At 35.3% G+C, this 18,284-nt stretch overlaps 1 long non-coding RNA gene across 2 annotated transcripts in view; it reads left to right on the top strand.

Moving 5' to 3' along the window:
- LOC147653258 (uncharacterized) overlaps window positions 1-18,284 on the top strand; it is a 51,828-nt gene that overhangs the window by 7,660 nt on the left and 25,884 nt on the right. For both annotated transcript variants that reach the window (XR_015286785.1, XR_015286784.1), the window contains exon 2: window positions 4,962-5,020. This is a non-coding gene — a long non-coding RNA (uncharacterized LOC147653258). The remainder of the gene's footprint in view (window positions 1-4,961; window positions 5,021-18,284) is intronic.

Raw genomic sequence — 18,284 nt, 5'->3', positions numbered from 1 at the left:
CTTACCAAACTTCCATTAACTTTTTTGTCTGCCTTTTACACAAAAGTTTTGAGGTATAATTTAGTTTTTATTTTATATATTTTATAGTTTTTCTCAACTGGGATAAAACTAATGCTCTTAAATTTGCTTGCCTAGTGTTACTTTTTTCTTTTCATTCTTAAAGCAAAGTACAAGATCTACAGTTTTCCTGTTGTTTTATATGGTAGTTCTCCTGCTGTTTTATAATATGTCTCTCCTCTTAATATCATTTCCCTGATCCTTCTTTGATCAACTTTAATTTGGTGATTTTTTTTCTTGCCTCAGGATATAGGGTCACTATCACATATTTGACCTGGCTGTCTTACCTTTGATCATCAGCAATGTCCTTGAATCTGTGTTAATTACAGAAAAGCATTTCCTTGGTTTTGGGATCATATCTGGTGTTATTTTTACTCTGCCACTCTTAGCAAATGCCTTACATTTGGGTCATTTTTATGTTTACTTATTAGACTTCACAGAACTTTGTAGGGAAAGTTCTAACACTTCTTAAGCAATCCCTACCCTGTTTCACAGAGGAGTAAGTAGAAGAACTCATTCAGCATTGCTCTTTTACTTTTGCCAAATTATGCTGCCTGCAGAGGAGCTGAAGTGTGACAAAGGGGCAAGGAACAGCAGTGGGACCACTAGAAATAGAGACCTACAGTCATCACTGCACTTGCTAGATGCTGTTTACTGATACTAAATTAGATGCTCTAAGGAAAATAAATGTGTTGTGAAATTTGCGTATAGCAAGAAATCATTAAAGTAATAGCAAAATATCTGAGAAAATCTTGTCCATGCATGCAGTCTCTCAGCAAGGGAAACATTAAAAATAATGTTTAAACTCATCAGTAACAGACTTAAAATTTAAACAACTAGTTGGGAAGAAAAAATTATTCAGAATCTATGCAAATCCTAAAGGACCCTCTCAAATATATGACAGAACAGAAGAGCTTTTCAGTCTCTGTGAGGGTCAAAAACTGGAGATAATTTTGGAGGGTCATGTAAGATAATGAATTCTAATATTGAAGTTGTAGAATTAATTATTTGGAGACTATATTCCAGGGGTAATCTGTCTTATTAATTCTACCAGCTTTTCTTTTTATATGTTTTATATAATTTACCTGTTCCCTGAAATGTAAATCCCTAAGAAAAGGAATACTTTGTTCATACCTTGGCAGCTGCAATTAAAATTATTGGTGTAATGAAAGTAACCCAGTGTAGCCATGACTCCATGACAAAGTAAATGAGGTGACATCATTAGCATGAAAACCTCTGTCCTTCATTACACTTTCATATCATCATTGCATGGGGTTGTTTAGCACTTGTGTCCTTTTTGTCATTGGGTGACTTTGTGGTGATCTTTATTTGATGTCTTTTGGTGTTCAGTAAGGAAAAGCGAAACTATAGATACAAAGAGTAGGAATGGCCTTAAATAGCCATAGGCATGCCAGTCCATACTAAGTATGTGCAAACCTAAAACCAGTTTAAGAATAATTGGAAAATATATAAAGGGAAAAGAACTTGGATGTTCTCACTGCATTCCCCTATTTCTCAACTAGCCAGGAAGAGCAGACTGAACTTTATCCTAAACTGATGCAATTTTACAAATCCTTCTGCCTGCTCAAACTCCTTTGGGCTCCCTTAACTCTAGACAGATGTATTTTTAAACCCTCTGTCTCCTCACCAGACTGGGAGCCCTGATGGTTTTAAATGTGTAATATCATCTTCTGGTTGACAGAACCTGATCTGATCCCAGATGTCCCATGACTCTCACTTTTCTGCTATTAAGTTCACATAGATGCTACCTCCACTATACTTACTTTCCCTATAAATCCAGCCAGCTGTCTTGTCAATCTCAGATCTTAATACATTTCTGTCTTTCTAGTATTTGCTGCATACTACAAAGCTCCTTTTCCAGAAATCTGGCCAACAGTTCCTATTCTGAGAGAGATGGAGTACACAAATAACAGCAGTGTAAACAGATTATTCAAATATAAGTTACTCCTTTTTTGGTTTCTGCTTGCTGTCACCTCGAGAGGAATAAAATTTAAAACATTTAGAACAACACTGCTACAATTAGATATTGTTAAGATAATAATAAAAAAGTTTAAAAAAATGTTGTGTACATTTTAAAAAATTGTATGGTATGTAAATTTCTAGAAACTGTAAGAAATCTGGGAATCATAAAGTAAGAGTGTGCATTCTACCAAGAATATATTAGTATTGTCTCTCCAACCCTACCTGAAAAAAAAAAAAATAGGATACCGTGTCTTAAAACAATATTATCTGCATCTCAAGAATTTTCATAGATGCTCCAGAAGTTATTTATATAAGGGAACTGATAGTCCAGGTTTGAGCAAATTTTGTCTCATGGGTTCAATAATACAGACTGATATATTAGTTTAATTTGCCTTTAAATAACTATTTTTCAGAATAATTTCTAAAGATTTTTTTCTTAACTTCCTCCTTATATAGTTGTTTCCTTTCCCTCTCCTCCTTTTCTCCTTTCTCCCAAAACTGTGTTTTTTCTTATCTGCAGCAATGATGGAGCTCTTTTATTAAAGAAATGGATCCAAGTAAACACACTTGAGCTTGGCACAGGTCTGGGGAGGTATTTCCTATGCAGATATGCCCACTTGGTGTGAGTTTGTATGCATGTGAGTGAGATGGCTGGAACAGTAGCTTCAAGCACAGACCAGTGTGGCAGACCAGCCATGGGGTGAGATAGAGTTTTTCTCCAAATTTGGGAAAAAATTAGAAACTAGATCTTCCTTTCCACTTGCTGATGTGTCTCTTGTTAAGTTGAAATAGGAGAACCCATGGAAATCTTGCCAGGTTTTACATATTTCCACTAAATAGCTATCCATGGACTTTTGATTGCTAATTAAATTTGCAGGCATCTATCATTTATCTCATGTTTTGAGGTCTTCATCATCCTTTTTTTTGGCATCACAGCCAGCCACATGGGAAAAGATAAGTTATAGAATCGGTTCATATTGAAAAGCTGGCCGTGTTGCTGATGTGATCTTATCAGACAGTATTGACTGAGCACTTAGAAAGAAAAATTGCTGGCAGCTTCTGCACAGTTTACATACTTTTATGTAGAAACTCATTGCTGGGCTGGAATACCCAAGGTGTATTTTGAAAAGGTGCTTCAGAAAACTGTAGAGCAGCATTATAACCAAGCAAATGAGTTTTTTGAATAACTCAGTGATGTTGACTGACAGTTTTGCTCTTGACAGCTTATGAAGATATTGCTGTACCATAAGGAAATGGGCATACATCTTTTTTTTTGCACTGAAGTTTGAGTCCATGTGTTGGGATAGTGTTTAGACAGTATTCAGCTCTGTAGCACTATTATGCCTTTTGATTCCTTGATATAAAAATAGGAAGTATGATATAATACAAGAAAATTTTTCTTGTAAGGAAATAGGGTTTCATTTTTGCTCTTAAAAACCTCTTAAAGGTGTTTTATATCTTTTGTACTGCAGCATTTTCAGCATATGGCAAAATTATTACTCTGCAGTAAAAAACGAAACTAAATTGTTGTCAGTAAAGTAATGTGCATTGTTTTGGTAGATGTCCAGTTTTCCATCTTCAGCCAAAGGGAAGCATCATTAGTCTTCAACCCATCTTTCAAATCCAGTATAATTAAATCAGGTCCCATATTTACTGTTCATTATACCCTGCCTTCAAAGAAAAGGGTAGATAAAATTGAAGGGGTCAAAACATTAGTGAGTGCAGTTATGAAAGCTGAAGCATCATTCCAAATGTTTGTACGTGTATATCAAGCAGGGCGAATTGGCCCTCGATAGCCTAAATCTGTACTTGGGAGAAATAACATATTTTTTAATACTCTGTTATGGTGGTGCCTTGTTATTTGTTTGTGGTGGGGTGTGGTGGAGGAGAAGCAGAAGTTTTTTCTGACCCCTTGTCTAGTTGAAGGCAGCTAAGGAACGAGGTCTCCATCGGCAATATGGGAAGATGTGGAGAATGCAAATGCCAACATGAAATATCAAAAGACCACATGCTGTTCTCTGATCTTGACTTCACAAGACAGCTGGGAAAGCACTTTTTTCACTTTAGTTTTACTCAGTCAAAAAGTATTTGCCAGTGTGGCAGCACAGTACAGGAAAAGGACCTTATTAATTCAGGCATCTAGTTTAAAGAGAGGTAGACTCTAATATGTGTGTGATATAATGACCACTCGCACTGCTCCTGAAGTGTTACCCTTGAGCAACAGAAATTAAAATTCATCAATGCGGAAGAAAGTGTGTCACAATGGAAATCAGATATCTGAACGTGGTGGGATAGTGAGACCAGTTTGGAAAAGACTTCTATTTCATTATTTCTCTGCCTTCATAATTCTCTTACATCTTTTATGAGGACTCATAAATGAATTCAGAAATAGATTTTGAGACAGACAGACTGTCATCCTCCCTCCACCTCAATCTTGCAAACCACAGGCTGTCTGAGAGTTGGACTGCTTTTTGCTTGAGGAGGTAGAAATTGATAAGATTTAGATCAACCAGAAGAATAAGGAGAGTTTCTGGAGGGGGAACACCCAAATCCTCAAAGGACCACTTACTGCCAGCATGAATCCAAGAAATTTTTTTATGCTCAGAGCAGGCTGATAATGTATTATATTTCCATAGTGCTTGAATAAGTAGGAAAGGAATTGATTGTACAGTTTTCACTTCTCTATTTGCTTGAAACAGAACATTTTCAAATGAATTCTTTGCTGAACCATCTATTTGTGTACATCTGTGGGTACATAACAGTATTTCAGCTTCAGGAAGCACCAGAGGGGGTAAATAATGTACTCTGTACCCAAGGTGGCAAATATTAAGCATCTCTTTAGCTATATTATATCTTGGCTTGTATGTCTGCAGTCAGGACTGTGAAGCAACAGCTGTGCAGCTCCTTTTCTTTCTTAACAGCTACGGAAAGTTTGTGCCAGGTGGAATAGGTGGCTGACCTCTTGGCTCCAGTGCAATAGGTAAGAGAAAGAAATTCCTCTGTTGTGTTTTTCTACTTGGATCCTGCTCTCTGTCTTCTTGCATTGAAAATTTGTACTTGGTGCCTCACCGGCACCTAAAGGTGAGAGCAGGCGAGCAGCACCAGCCGTGTGCCTGAGCAGAGCAGCTGCTGTGGTCATCGTGCTGCTGGGGCCAGGGCCAGCCTGTGCCCGTGGGCTGTGGTCAGGAATGTGCCAACCTGCTCCCCGAGCTCCTGGCGGTGCCTGGGAATCCACACTAGCCCCGGGAGTCAAGCTGTGCCTCAAACCCGTGAAACCACAGAAAAGGCCCTTGTCCTGAGAGAATTGCAGTGTAAAGCAGCAGATCACATCCGCTGTGCCTTGTATGCACCTGGAGAAAAACACCACCTGATCTCTCATTTTGTTTTTATCTTTTACATTTGGGTAATGTCACCATTAACATTAACTGGCTGTTCATACAGAATCAAATGAGATTGATTAAATCTTTATGTTTGTTCTTTATTATTTTGGTTACAGTGTCACAGTTCAAGTTTAAAATATTCAGTTTTCGTTGAAAGGAAGATTATCTCTGTACCCAAACTTCTGTTATAAAACTGAGTTGGGCTGGTTTGGTTAAGACTTGATTTTTCAGCTTTCAAATGGAGAAGCAAATAAAAATGTTCCCTGGTGGTTCACAGATACCTCTGCCTACTTGGGAATTTTTCTTACTGTGCAAGAGTTTTGATTTAAAAAGAGAAAGAATTCTGCTTCAGGTATTTATTTTGATGCTAATTATCTGGTTCTGATATGGGCTAGCTGTTAATTTCATGGCATTTCTCTGGCAGGAGCTCCATTGATGAATCTTCTCTGGTTTTGGTGGTCTCTAGCACTGTCAGCAAGGAATGGGTGCATCTTCCTTGCTCTGGCTGGGAGGCACTCATGTGAGTCTGTGCTCTCTGATGTATTTAGCAGTCTTTCCTAGGAGTGCTGAAATGTGTTGTCTATAGCTGGTAGAATTCCTATTGATAATTTCCCTAAAAAATGAATTAGATTTTATCTTGAGCTCCAGAGCCATTCAGCAGGCCAAAAGCTCCACTGCTTAAAGCTCCACTGATAATGCAGAAGTCAGTATTTCTTATTCCTGTACTAATCAGATAGGAGAGAGCAGCAGATCCACACATATGCATATCCAGGGCAGATAAGAAGTAATATTCTGTTCCAGCAAGCCAATTTCATATCGATGATGAACAGTGTAACAAGAGCTCTGTCCCTCTCTGCTCCCAAGATTTGTGAGGGAAAAACACCACTGATTCTTATCTGCGGTTTAAAGAAATGTGCATTCTGGAGAGAGACATCATAACCTGTTTCTAATTTTAATTTATAGTGTCAGTTTAGTCCTTCTACATTGTAGCTGTTTTTTAGTTATGTTAAAAATGTTGTCTTTGGTGTTTTATATTTGTCCTTTGCTTCTGCATAAAATTGGAACTGTTAGAGAAGTTCACTGTTTGCATTCTTACAGCAGTTCAGAGATGTCAGCACACTGCTTACATTATTGATTGGGGATTGGGTTTGTTTGTAGGTTTTGAGGTTTCTTGTTCCCTATTCCTAGGAAGGAGGGCAGATGGAAAATACTTCCTTGTGCATTCACCTAAAACTATAATCATGCCTCAATTTTGGCACCCGTTTCAGTGATGACTGCTAGTATTTGTATTTTTCCAGGTTCAGATACTTTTGTCAACATCAGTCACATAGTCCAATTTGATCTTGTTTATTTTGAATAAACATAATTTTCTTTATGGATACAGTTTTCTTAAGGGAGGACTGAGGGAGGACTTTGTTGGCTTTAACATTTGAAACATCTGATCTTTTTCATGTCAACTTTTATACATGTATATATTTAAAGTTCCTTATTTGAAAGGTTAAGGTGCCACTATAAATATCTAGAATTAGGTTTAAAAAGGTGACATGAAATAAATATTAAATTTAAAAAGTACTAATAATTAGTTATAGAACTATTTTTCTATTTTTAAATTTCTCATAAGGCATGAGTAACTTTTTCCAAACATAATGGCCATTTTTTGGATTTTGGTGGTGGTTTATTTTTTGTTTTGTTTTGGGGGTTTTGTTGTTTGTTTGATTGGTTTGTTTTTGGTTTGGGTTGGTTTTTTTTTCTTTTGTTTTTTTAATTTTTTTTTTCTAATTTTATGTATTAGTTAAAGTTTAACCTAAAGAAATTAGGAGAACATACTTGTGTGTGGACACATATATTCAGCCTCTTGACCATTGTAACAGTTTTGAGGAATGCTCATCTAACTTTTGAGAGTTTGCAGAGGAGTAAGAGGCATATTATGTCTTGGTAGAACAAATGAAGGAGGTTTGCTTATTTTCCTGCTAGACCTAGACCAGTGAGTTAGAAATTAACATTTTTTCGTACACTATACCATGTCATTCTATGTGTAGATTATCAAAGTCATACAAAAGGCTTCTGGTTTCATCATTAACTTGAACATTTTTCTTCCTTTAAAATACGTAATAAATTATAAAAAAAAGAATTTTAGGTCTCTCAGGAAAACATAACACAATATCTTGCTTTTTGCATTAAAAAAAAGCTAAAATTTCTGTGGACCAAAAAGGATTTTGATGCATAGATGAATGATACAGATGTAATTGAAGAACCACTCCACCCTTGGATTCCTCAAACAGCTTGCAGTCTGCCTAAAAGTCAATTCAATGTTTTTTTTCACAAGATCTTTGACATCTTTTGAATGGACACAAGCACACAAAAGAGGTGGAGCTTTGGGGGTTTTCTTGTTTGTTTTTTTGGGGTTTTTTAACAATGTTTTGTTCTCTCTCTAATTTGTGCACTATTCTTCCCAGTAATATAATCTTTGGACAACTACTCATCAAAGTTCTGTGTCATTATTTTGAAAAAGTAAGTGAAAACACATAAAAAGTATAAAGATAATATGTGACAAGAATTTTGTGAATAATAAGTCTGTCTTTGAGCTGAGTGTGCTTTTGCATGAAGACATTTTAGTGTAAAACACTAACTTTATTAATGTTAGGCTATATTTAAGGTACAACTCAGCTACTCATATAAAGACACATTCTCACTATTACCATGTACCCATAAAACTTGATATTCTTGTCTTAGTAAAATAAGTGATAAACTTACACTTTTATTTATTTATTTATTTTATTTCACACAAATCTGTAACCTTTCAAGTCAGACAAAATGACAGAAATAGCTGAGTGTAAGAGACAGTGTAGGGCACATTCACTTATGGAAATAATGGCACTTACTACTCTGAGTGTTTAAAGAAATCTCTTAATAGGAAAGCATTTAAATGTATCCCCAAATTTGTTACACATTTCCCCATTTATTTTCTGCTGTAGTCCAAATCAGAATGCAAATTGGGAAGTGCCCCATCAAGTGAGTTATCTCTTGTCACTCCTTATCTCTCAGAAGCAAAATCCTTATCAGGCAGAAGATCTTTAGAAGCCAGCCATAGACCATTAGCTCTAGATATATGTATATCCTTCAACTTCACCCCATGCAGGCTTTGTAGTTAATGACATTCTAGATATGCATCTTTCAGTTCTGTGCTTTAATTAATGATCATTTTTGCCATTATCAAGCCTGTTCTTTGTAAGGATATGTGAGGCCTTTGCCACCTATCATCAGTCAAATGTTCTGCATTATGTTTTTGCTCACACTTGCATGGTGACAGTATTTTATGCAACCCTTAATAACTTCCTACATTGTCTAAATAATTAATAGACCGTCACATTTAAGAGTCTGACTAAACACAAGTATTTGTACAAGTCTTTATTGTGGGCAAAAATACAGCTCTCATCTGGAATAAAAGACCCTGCATGTCACTCATCACAACAGGGCAAAATGCTTACCATCTATTAAACTGATCAGCTGTTACATCAGAACTGCTGTTTAGGACCATTTTGTGCTGAATATAGCAAGTTTTGTGATGAAAGTACACAAAAGTCCCTGTATGTTTGATTTATTTTTGTACTTTTTCAATTTTCTACCTTTCCCTTTCAACCTGACTTGCTGACACTCTTATGGTCATAGTCACTGTTCTGAAAATATTTTGAAACCTGAAATGAGAATACATACCAGTTTGTTTTCTAGCGTCTCTTCCCTTGGTGATTAGGTTAAAAAAAAAGAAAAAAAAAAGTAAATGACTCTGTTATTTGTTTCTTTTTGAAAACAACTTCCCAGCTTATTTTTGTGTCTCTGTGTGACTGAGAAGGGAAAAGGAATATTTTATTTGTCCTGTAACAAAAATCTTCCTTTTACTGGCATTGGAATTAAGTGTAGAAATAATGCAAGAATAACGAAGAAAAATATTAAGAAAGTCTGCTTTACATAGAACAATTTCTCAAGGAAATGTATGAATGCTTTTAATTACAAAGTGAAAGCATTTTCACAAAAGTTAATGTTAAAGTGAAAACTTTCTGAAAGAAAGCATCTACTTACCACATGCTGAAACACAGAGAGGAACTCAAAATTGTTGTGAGGGAAGGATAGTTTGCACTCTGAAGAATGATGGACTTACACACTTCATTTAGGTATATGAAAGCTTTTATTTACTGAAGTGAGCATGAGATCAAGGCCTGAACACATGTACTGTCAGGTGGGACTTAAAACTGCACTTAAAAAAATGAGCATATTTAGCAATGAAACAGAAACAAAGCATGGCAGACATCTATGGAACAGCAGAGCCATGACAAATGTGTTATTATATACCTTTAGAATGGGATTAATCTTGCACATAAATGGACCATATGGTGCAAAGTGAGAAGTACATGGGGGTCCTTTTGCATATAGAAATTAGATACATGTATGTAGACACACATAATAGCCAAAATATATTGATATATATATGTATATATTTCCTTAAAAGCATGTTTTTGAGTAATATTCTCACAGGAAAAGAAAGTAATAAATTCTGTTTCTTTTATTTGGATAGAAAGCATTATTTGGTAAAATCTGTTGCTAAAATAAGCTTGTTAATGAACATGTGTATCAATTATGTAACTTCTGTACTCATTACAGTTTTGAAGATTTAGCCTTCAAAACAAAATGTGTTTGATTTTATGTGCATTAATAACCTTCCAAGTGACAGGTAAGCATGAATGTAAATGAAATTGAACATTTTTTTTAACATATATTTTTAGATCAAAAGCTACCAGAGAAGATAAACATTTGCTCATCAAATGTAGCTTAGATGTCTCTGGGGTTTACACCAGTGAGTGAAACTGTAAATTAAGCTGGTCTTGCAAGGAGTTAAAGGACACCACACCAGCTCTTTTGGGGTTTAGATGATGGATCTGTCTCTTTGAAAGGGTTTCAAGTTCTTAGGCAGCACATGGAACTGGGTTTGTACCTCTCGGTAGACAGATCTTGGTTAGTCCATTACAATCACTAAACATATATAGAAGTGCTGTTAAAAAGAATAGCAGAAAACTTCTTAGTGCAATTTCTTCTGCAGCTTAATGGCTTAAGGAAGGTTATTTTTCCATGTGTACTGGTGCTGAACATTTGCTTAACAATTTTCTTTCCATCCCAGTCCTATAGGCAGGACTGGAAAAAAGTGTATTTCTATTTCCAGTACCTCTGTAATGAAGGAAATGTGTTGTTCCCAAGGCAAAAAACTGCCTTGTTTTGTTTTATTGTTTTAGATAATCAAATATCTGTGAAAGACATTCAATAAATTCATTTGTGATCAGTCTTCCAGTCATAGAAAAGGACAGGGAAAGGTTTTTTTACTGAGCTTGATCTAGAAAATTCAATTTGGTGCCCATTCCTTTGTTGCTAGTGTTATCATCATGTACGTTGTTTTGCACAGAGACAGAAAAAAAAAACAGGGTTTGATATCCAGTTAGTGTTATCTGGGTGAGTGAGGAGCTATCATTTGTAAAGTTGACTCAGTTCACAGCAGAGGAAGGACCTGTTACTTATTTCTCACTCCACAAGGCAACTGAAACTTAAGTGCTGCTTTTGGTATTTGAAAAAAAAATAAAAAAAAATTATAATACTCTTACCATTGTGACTTCTGAACCCAAGTCCTACCCTGTAATGATTGAGTTAAAATACAATTATTCACAAAGGAGTATTGGGGTTTGAAGCTGAAAATAGTACCATCTTTGCTGTTAATGACCAGCACAGGAATTATTTCACTGTAATATCCAGAAGCTGCTTAAACCCGAATCCATTGAGATTCACAATTATCATTAATGGAATAGAATATTTTCTGGATGGTGGAAAATAGCCGGGCTTTAATAAAATATTAATGGGCAGAAACCCTGGATTAAATATTCATCTTTGTGCCTTTGGAGGTTATCTTCTATGGCTCCCCTACAGCCCATCAGTAAATAATGATCTAGTGGCAAAACCTTCTGGGACATAGTATAGCTCAGTACAGAATTGCTGTGTAAAGTTAAATCATAGCATTTACATATTTTCTATTTTGTAGAGTAATTACATTGTTTACGTGGAAAAAAAGTCAGGTCAGTACTGATAGTCAACTAAATTGCATCAGTAGAGGTAAATTACCAAAGTTGAGCTGGAGGCATTTTCAGCATGTGATTCTATCAATACAAATGAGATCTGCCTGTACAGCTCTTGGCACTCTGGATGCTTGTCTTGTGGAACATCCCTGTCCAACATCTCTATCAAAGGGAGCTCTGCAACTCTGCAACTAAAGCAGAAGAAGAAAGAGGCTTCCATGTGCATCTTGTCCTGGTAATCATAATAGGAATACTTTAGTATTGCTAAATTGTGAAGGAGCAACTGAATTTGATCTGAAAATAAAGATACTGGAATTTCTCTGTCCTGCAGACCTGGTGGAAATTGTGGTTTTAAAATTGGGAAGGAATGTAAAGTCAGGGATTTGACACCCCATTTTTTTATTAAAAAGAATCTTGATTTAAAATTGGTCTTTCCTTTAATAAGTAAACTTTCATAATCACATTGCAGCATCTCATGAGAGTTTCACTTGAGCCAAAGACTTTGAAACATGTGGAGAACACAGATAAGTAGCAATTTAAATACAGCTTTTAACACGAGCTGTGGCCTTGGGGAAAATGTAGGCAGCTGGACAGCAACTCACAACTTACTTTTCATCTGATTACTTACTGTGTTAGAAAAAAATTTACCTAAGTGAACACTGCACCAAGACATTTCTTGGTGTCAAAGATTATGTCTTGGTATCTTGAGGTCTTTGGTGTCAAAGATTAAGTGATTCATTTGTCTTTAAAAGTCAAAGAGCGTATTGACATGGATAACTTAGAAATTATAGTTAATTCAGCTACAAGTATGGACTGTAAAACATGTTATTTAATTTGAAATGTAGTTAAATTTCAGCTTTTCTGATTCTTTTTCATGGATAATATTGATTGTAACTGGTTGCTAATGTGATGTGGAATAGGGAAGATTCCAGATCTTCAAAACTAAAGATACTGTATCTTTACAAACCATAACAGTTCATGAAAGACAAGTCCTTACAGAGGCTTAAGGCATACACATGTTTTCCAGCAGGATTCTGGAACACTTGAGAAAAGAAAAGTGGGCAGATAGGAAAAAAATTATTTTCTCCTTTGACTTGCAAACATACTAAATCACCATTTCATTTTCTTGCATGAATTTCAATAGCATGTAAATTGTAAATGACAAGTATCTGAGGGAGATCTGAATGGATGGATGTCTGCTGTTTGTTTTGTTTGTGTTCTGGCTTGGGATTTTATGAGAGTGGAGAAATCTTTTTGTTTGAAAATTGTAAGTCTCAAGGGGCTTAACTGAGTTGGAGCTTTATTATGCTAAATGGCTGCTTCTGTATTTCTTTGCTCTGCTTAATGATATTCAGGAAATATTCTTCTTTCCTAGGAAATTCATTGAACATTCTCCTACAGGGGTTAGCTTATTTAAAAAGTTAAGTAAGGGTCTCCCTTATTTGTGTACAGTGAGCAAAACAATCAATATAAGGAGACAACAAAGGTTTTGCATTTTAAGATTTGCTGGCCATGATTGGCACCAACTTTGTGTTAAGCCATTTTGCCTTTTCATAGCCAGCTGTTTTCCTTGCTGGAGCCTGGTGCCGAGTGCTGTGTAATGCTGAGCATTTTAGGTTCTGCTCTGTCTTACCTAAGAGAGACACATCTCTGTCACACAGGTCCTTCTAACGAGATCTGATAGCCCCGAGATGGTTCTGTGCTAAACCTGGATGCTGCCGTGGGTAGTACATTATAAAGGCATCCAGATCTCTGGATGACTGAAACAGAGTTTCTTTCTTAATGGATGGCTGATGGCAGCTATAGCAATTAGAGAAATTTTGCATATGAGTGAAAAATCTGAAAAGAGGGAGATATACATCTTTACATCTTATTTATGCAGTAAGAATTTTTTTATTTTTTTTTTTAGTATAAGCAGGTGTTGTGACTTTACAGGCTGTAACGTGTATCTCATAATAAAAATGTGACTGTAAAGATATTTTTATACCTGGGTAGTAAATAATATCTCTGCATTATGGACTGCATCTCTACACAGTATATGAAGATTTGTAGTCACAGTATTCTCACTACTCACAAGAAAGTATGCACAACAAATGATTTAATTGATTTTCATAATACTTGAACTAAGTATGAAATGAGTATAAACATAATGTGTATATAAATATGTATAGATCTATGTATGTTACTTGATTGATTAGTTTCCATACCTATGCATATGTATATATGAATATATAGGAAATAAACACTAAAGCCTTATCTCTACAGAACTGTTGCAAATGTGAAACTAAATTTATTAAACTGGTCAGAATGTGAGACTGTTGGAGCAAGAGGCGGTTAATGAAGTTGCAATACTGACTTATACACAGTTCAATACCATCTGACTTAGTTAATGGAGGAAATATGTGCTATAATTCATACCTAAAGGTAAAGATACCACTAGCAGATGTGCCTGGTACTTTTGTTTTTGCACTGTCAGGGTAAAATGCTTGTACAAAATCTTTGCAATGGTTTCATTTCTTTCCAGGTGACTGCCCTGGTTTTAGTTTGCTGCTGGTTTTGCTGTTCTTACAATGTGTTGTCACACTCAGGAAAATGAGTTGCTTGGTTAAGTAACTGTGAAACATAAATACTTTGAGTTTTCAACTTTTTCTTTTCTTTATATCCTTATTTGTGTCCCCGGATGTAAGTATAACTATGACTTTTCAGAAAGGCAGAATAGACTGACTTCTCACAAAACTATATCTTTACTGCTTACACAGCTTTACGTTTGTTTCTTAATCTCTTGATAAAAGAGCGATTGAGGTTACTTTGCCTGGCGTTGAGAAGATCATTCTTGAAGGACTTTCTATCCAGGTTTTAGGAAATGGCAATATTGTGTTAGAGTTGCTATTGACCAAGAGTTATGTAAACAAATGTGTAACAAGTAAATTGTGAGTAGACTTTTATTTTTCTCTTAATAAAACACTAACTAGCATCTGGAAAATCAATTTGTTTGATGGATTCTGAATTACTTACTCCAAAATGTAACAGCATCCGGGCTGAGATGTTTGTTGGTTGTTTTCCATAGCCATTTATCAATCCTGCTATCAGCTGAATTTTGACAAGCCTAGTTTTGTGTAGGTGAAGAAATCCACTGGGCATCACTGTCCTGAAGAATCCAAGGAAGCATCTATTTGCCTGTTCTGAAAATTCTCTTTTTGAAGCGATTGGAATTGTTTGGTATACTTATAGCACTCTAGTGAGAGTGGTTGGACAAAACTGTGTTCACCATATTTTTTAAATTATATTAGATAAATAGGTCTATCAAGTTCCCAGACAAAGCAAAATAATACATTAAAATAATATGTATATTTTATTTATTTATTTTGGAATTTACATTACATTTTTACTTTGTTCTTTCATTGAGCAAAGGAGTGCCAACATATCCAATACCTGAAATATGTATACTTCCTAATTTTTTTTTCCATTGTACACCATTTTAATGTTAAGAATGTGAAGACTTTAAGTATTCAGTTTTTAAATGTCTGTAATTTTCATTTGCTACCCAGCAGAATAACCTTATCTGCAGTTTTATCACTGTTAGTTTCAGTCCAATTAATCTTCATCAATATTGCCATCCTTCACATCATTCTCTGGAAAACTTAAAAGGAAAATAGCTTAATTAGGAACAGCAATGGCATTTCACTCTCAGCGAACTGGAATGTTCAACACACTGCGTTGAAACAACATTCTCCCATTAGAATAATTTACATGTCAGACACTAAATAAATATGCATTCAATGGAAGGGATTTGCTTAACCAGTGTACACAGAGCAAGGTTTTCTTCTGCTCAGGAATTTAAAAAAATTCATTAGAAACAATTAATATTCTTCTACTTTTACATGAGCAAGTCAACATCTTGTGGCATGAACAGTAGGGGTGGTAGAAATTTTAAAATAAAATGAAATTTGACTAGATGCTTATACTGTCATATTTCCATTTTTGTACCTTGCATTGTGTTCCCACTTCTATCAAAAAATGTTACTTGGATTTTAATTGGAAGATGAAATATTTCATGGTTATCTTGATTCTGACCTGTGTAATTATGAATACTTTTCTTATTTGGCACTTAGTAATTCAAAGATGGAAAAGACAATTTGTTCTGTAATGATTAAGGAACTTATAAGTTGTTTACAGTAGGGAATGCATATTGCAATTAATTCCATTAGTGAAGAATAAACACAAATATTCTCAGAAGTAGGTTTATGCAGAGATATTAGACAAATATTCTGAAGGATAGTATGTGAAAATGGCAAGTGATTAGTGAGCTTGACATTATATTTTATAAAACTGAGTGTTCTGGAGATGCTCACTGCTCTAAAACTAATCCAAAAGACAAATAGCGGTTAACAAAAAAGTCTGCTTTCTTCTCCTTCTTCTTTTGGGCAGATTTGTCCAAATTACTGTCAAGAAGTCTTCTGACTAGAAGATGACTCTCAAGTTCCTGATAATCTGATTTGTTAAACTCTGGAATCCTTTTATCAAAAGTAAAAATATAATGGACAGTCTCCTCCCATAGACTCTGTATTCCCAGCAGTATTTTCTGTGTCATCTATATGTTTTTAAAAATACACTGTTAATGCAAATCAGATCTGAGGAAGGTGTGCTGTAAATTGTAAATCTATATGATCTAAATTATTTCATCTTCTAGACTGAGGATGATTTTGGAGCTTCACATCAAGGAGTCTGTTAGCCCCATCATTTCTCCTTTACAGAGAGGGCAGGACTATCACCTCTCCAAACATGATCAGCTGAGAATGAAGCCTGTTTCCTCCTTTTATCCCTGGCTGTCACAAGCTCAGTGGAATGATAATTGGTAATAATATGAGTTATGAAACATCCAGTACAAAAATAAGAATCAGGTCTGTAATGTTCTTTTCTTGTGTAGTACTTTAGTTACATATTTTGAGGAGGAAATAAAATGTCTCATTTCAACCTGGCCTAGTGAAAGACGTCCCTGCCCATGGCAGGGCATGGGAAATAGATGGTCTTTAAGGTCCCTTCCAAACCAAGCCATTCTGTGTTTTTATTATTCAACTTACTATAGATGGGTAAGAAGTTTCTGTTTTCCAAGAGGAGAAGAAATGAATTGTGGTGATTATTGATGTGCCTTGGCTGGTTACAGGTGTCAGAGTCAGAGGAGAAATGCAGCAATAATACAGAAACACACCAGGAACTGATCCCAGCTTGGTAGTGATTTAAATAATAACTGATACAAGCAGTGTAGAAAACACCACATTCTTTTGTCACCACTTGCAACTTCTGAAGTATTTTCTTTGTTGAGCAACACCCATTATCTGAGATTACTCCTGCTACTTTCAGCACTTTTATGCTGCAAACTGCACAGAAAGTAAAGGTCAAATATAATTAGCTGGGGAAAGTTGCTGTTTGTTTTCATCCTCACCAGAGCTTTTTTAAACTTGTAATTATGAACAGAGAATAGTAAATGTTACAGAATATATCACCAATGAAAATTTGATACATAGTGGATACAATCTTTTCCTCTGTAGTAGCAAATTTAGTTTCTTACACTCTGTCAAAGTTTCATTCATAACTAGCCCAGAAATAAACTGACTTCACAATGAGAGGAAAAGAAAACTCAAGCTTAATTTAAAACCCAAAAAAACAATGCTAAAACAATTGTACAATTAAACTTTACAAGGGAAAGGAGCTTGAAAATGTATGGAAAGCTTGAGAGAGAGAACTTGAGAGTCGTGTGTCATGACTAATGATACAGAAGCCTTCAAATGTCATGAACTGTCAGGAAAGAAAAAAAGAACTGTTGGGATTGTATGCTTATTTAATCTTCCTTCTCCATCGTCTGCACCTGGAGGTCATGGATGTTTTTCCTTCTCCATATTTTGCTGCTGTATGGTCATTTTGTTGGAAACAGGAGTCCAAGAGACCACAAATCCAAATGTCATCATCACTTTTCGAATTACCTCTCCTGGTCCGTGTTCAGCTCACTAGCAAGTACAAATGTGTTGTTCTTGAATCTAATGAGAACAGGGGAATTACAGCAATAAAATCAGTTAGGGGAAGGTAATAAAAAATATTTCCCATCTCTATTGCTTATTTCACTCATGATGGTTAGTAGCAGTTCTGTGCATTTCACAATACACTCAGAAGAAATGGTATGTGTAAACAAAATTTGCTAGCAATGTGAATCTGTAATTAAGATTATAGGATTCAAAATAAGCAGCCTGGATTTTAATCTCTGTATGTTTGAATAGAGATCTGTGAGCATTCAGTATGGGTGTAATAACTTGACAGCTTAATGTGCAGAATTCAAATTTCTATTTGAAACTTCAAATACTATTTTGATGGTGGTTTAGAGGGTGGGGGTTGTGTGGTTTTCTTTGGTTTTTTTTAATTTTTGGAAATGTGGTGTAAGGCATCAAAAAAACCCAAAAAACGTGAAATGGCAGCATCAGTAATAGGGATGTGTGTTAGGACCATGTAAGTATTTTGTAGTTTAGGTTAAAATCTGGAATTGCTGAAATGTAAAAATAATAATCAGTTTCACCTAACCTCAAAGAAGCCAAACCTAGAAGGAACTAACTTTTCAAACTCTGAAAACAACTTGGTTTCAGCTAAATTTGATCAAAGAGGTTTATATTTTACTGAAAACTGGAATTCAAAAAAACCCCAAAAAACCAGTTCCTTCTTGAACTTAGATTTAAATTTTAAAAAAGCATCCAAACCTGTTCCTCAT

The sequence above is a fragment of the Cyanistes caeruleus genome, chromosome 5 (genome assembly GCF_971803275.1).
Source record: "Cyanistes caeruleus chromosome 5, bCyaCae1.hap1.1, whole genome shotgun sequence".
Taxonomy (NCBI): Eukaryota; Metazoa; Chordata; class Aves; order Passeriformes; family Paridae; genus Cyanistes; species Cyanistes caeruleus.
This window is presented reverse-complemented; position numbering and strand designations above follow the sequence as displayed.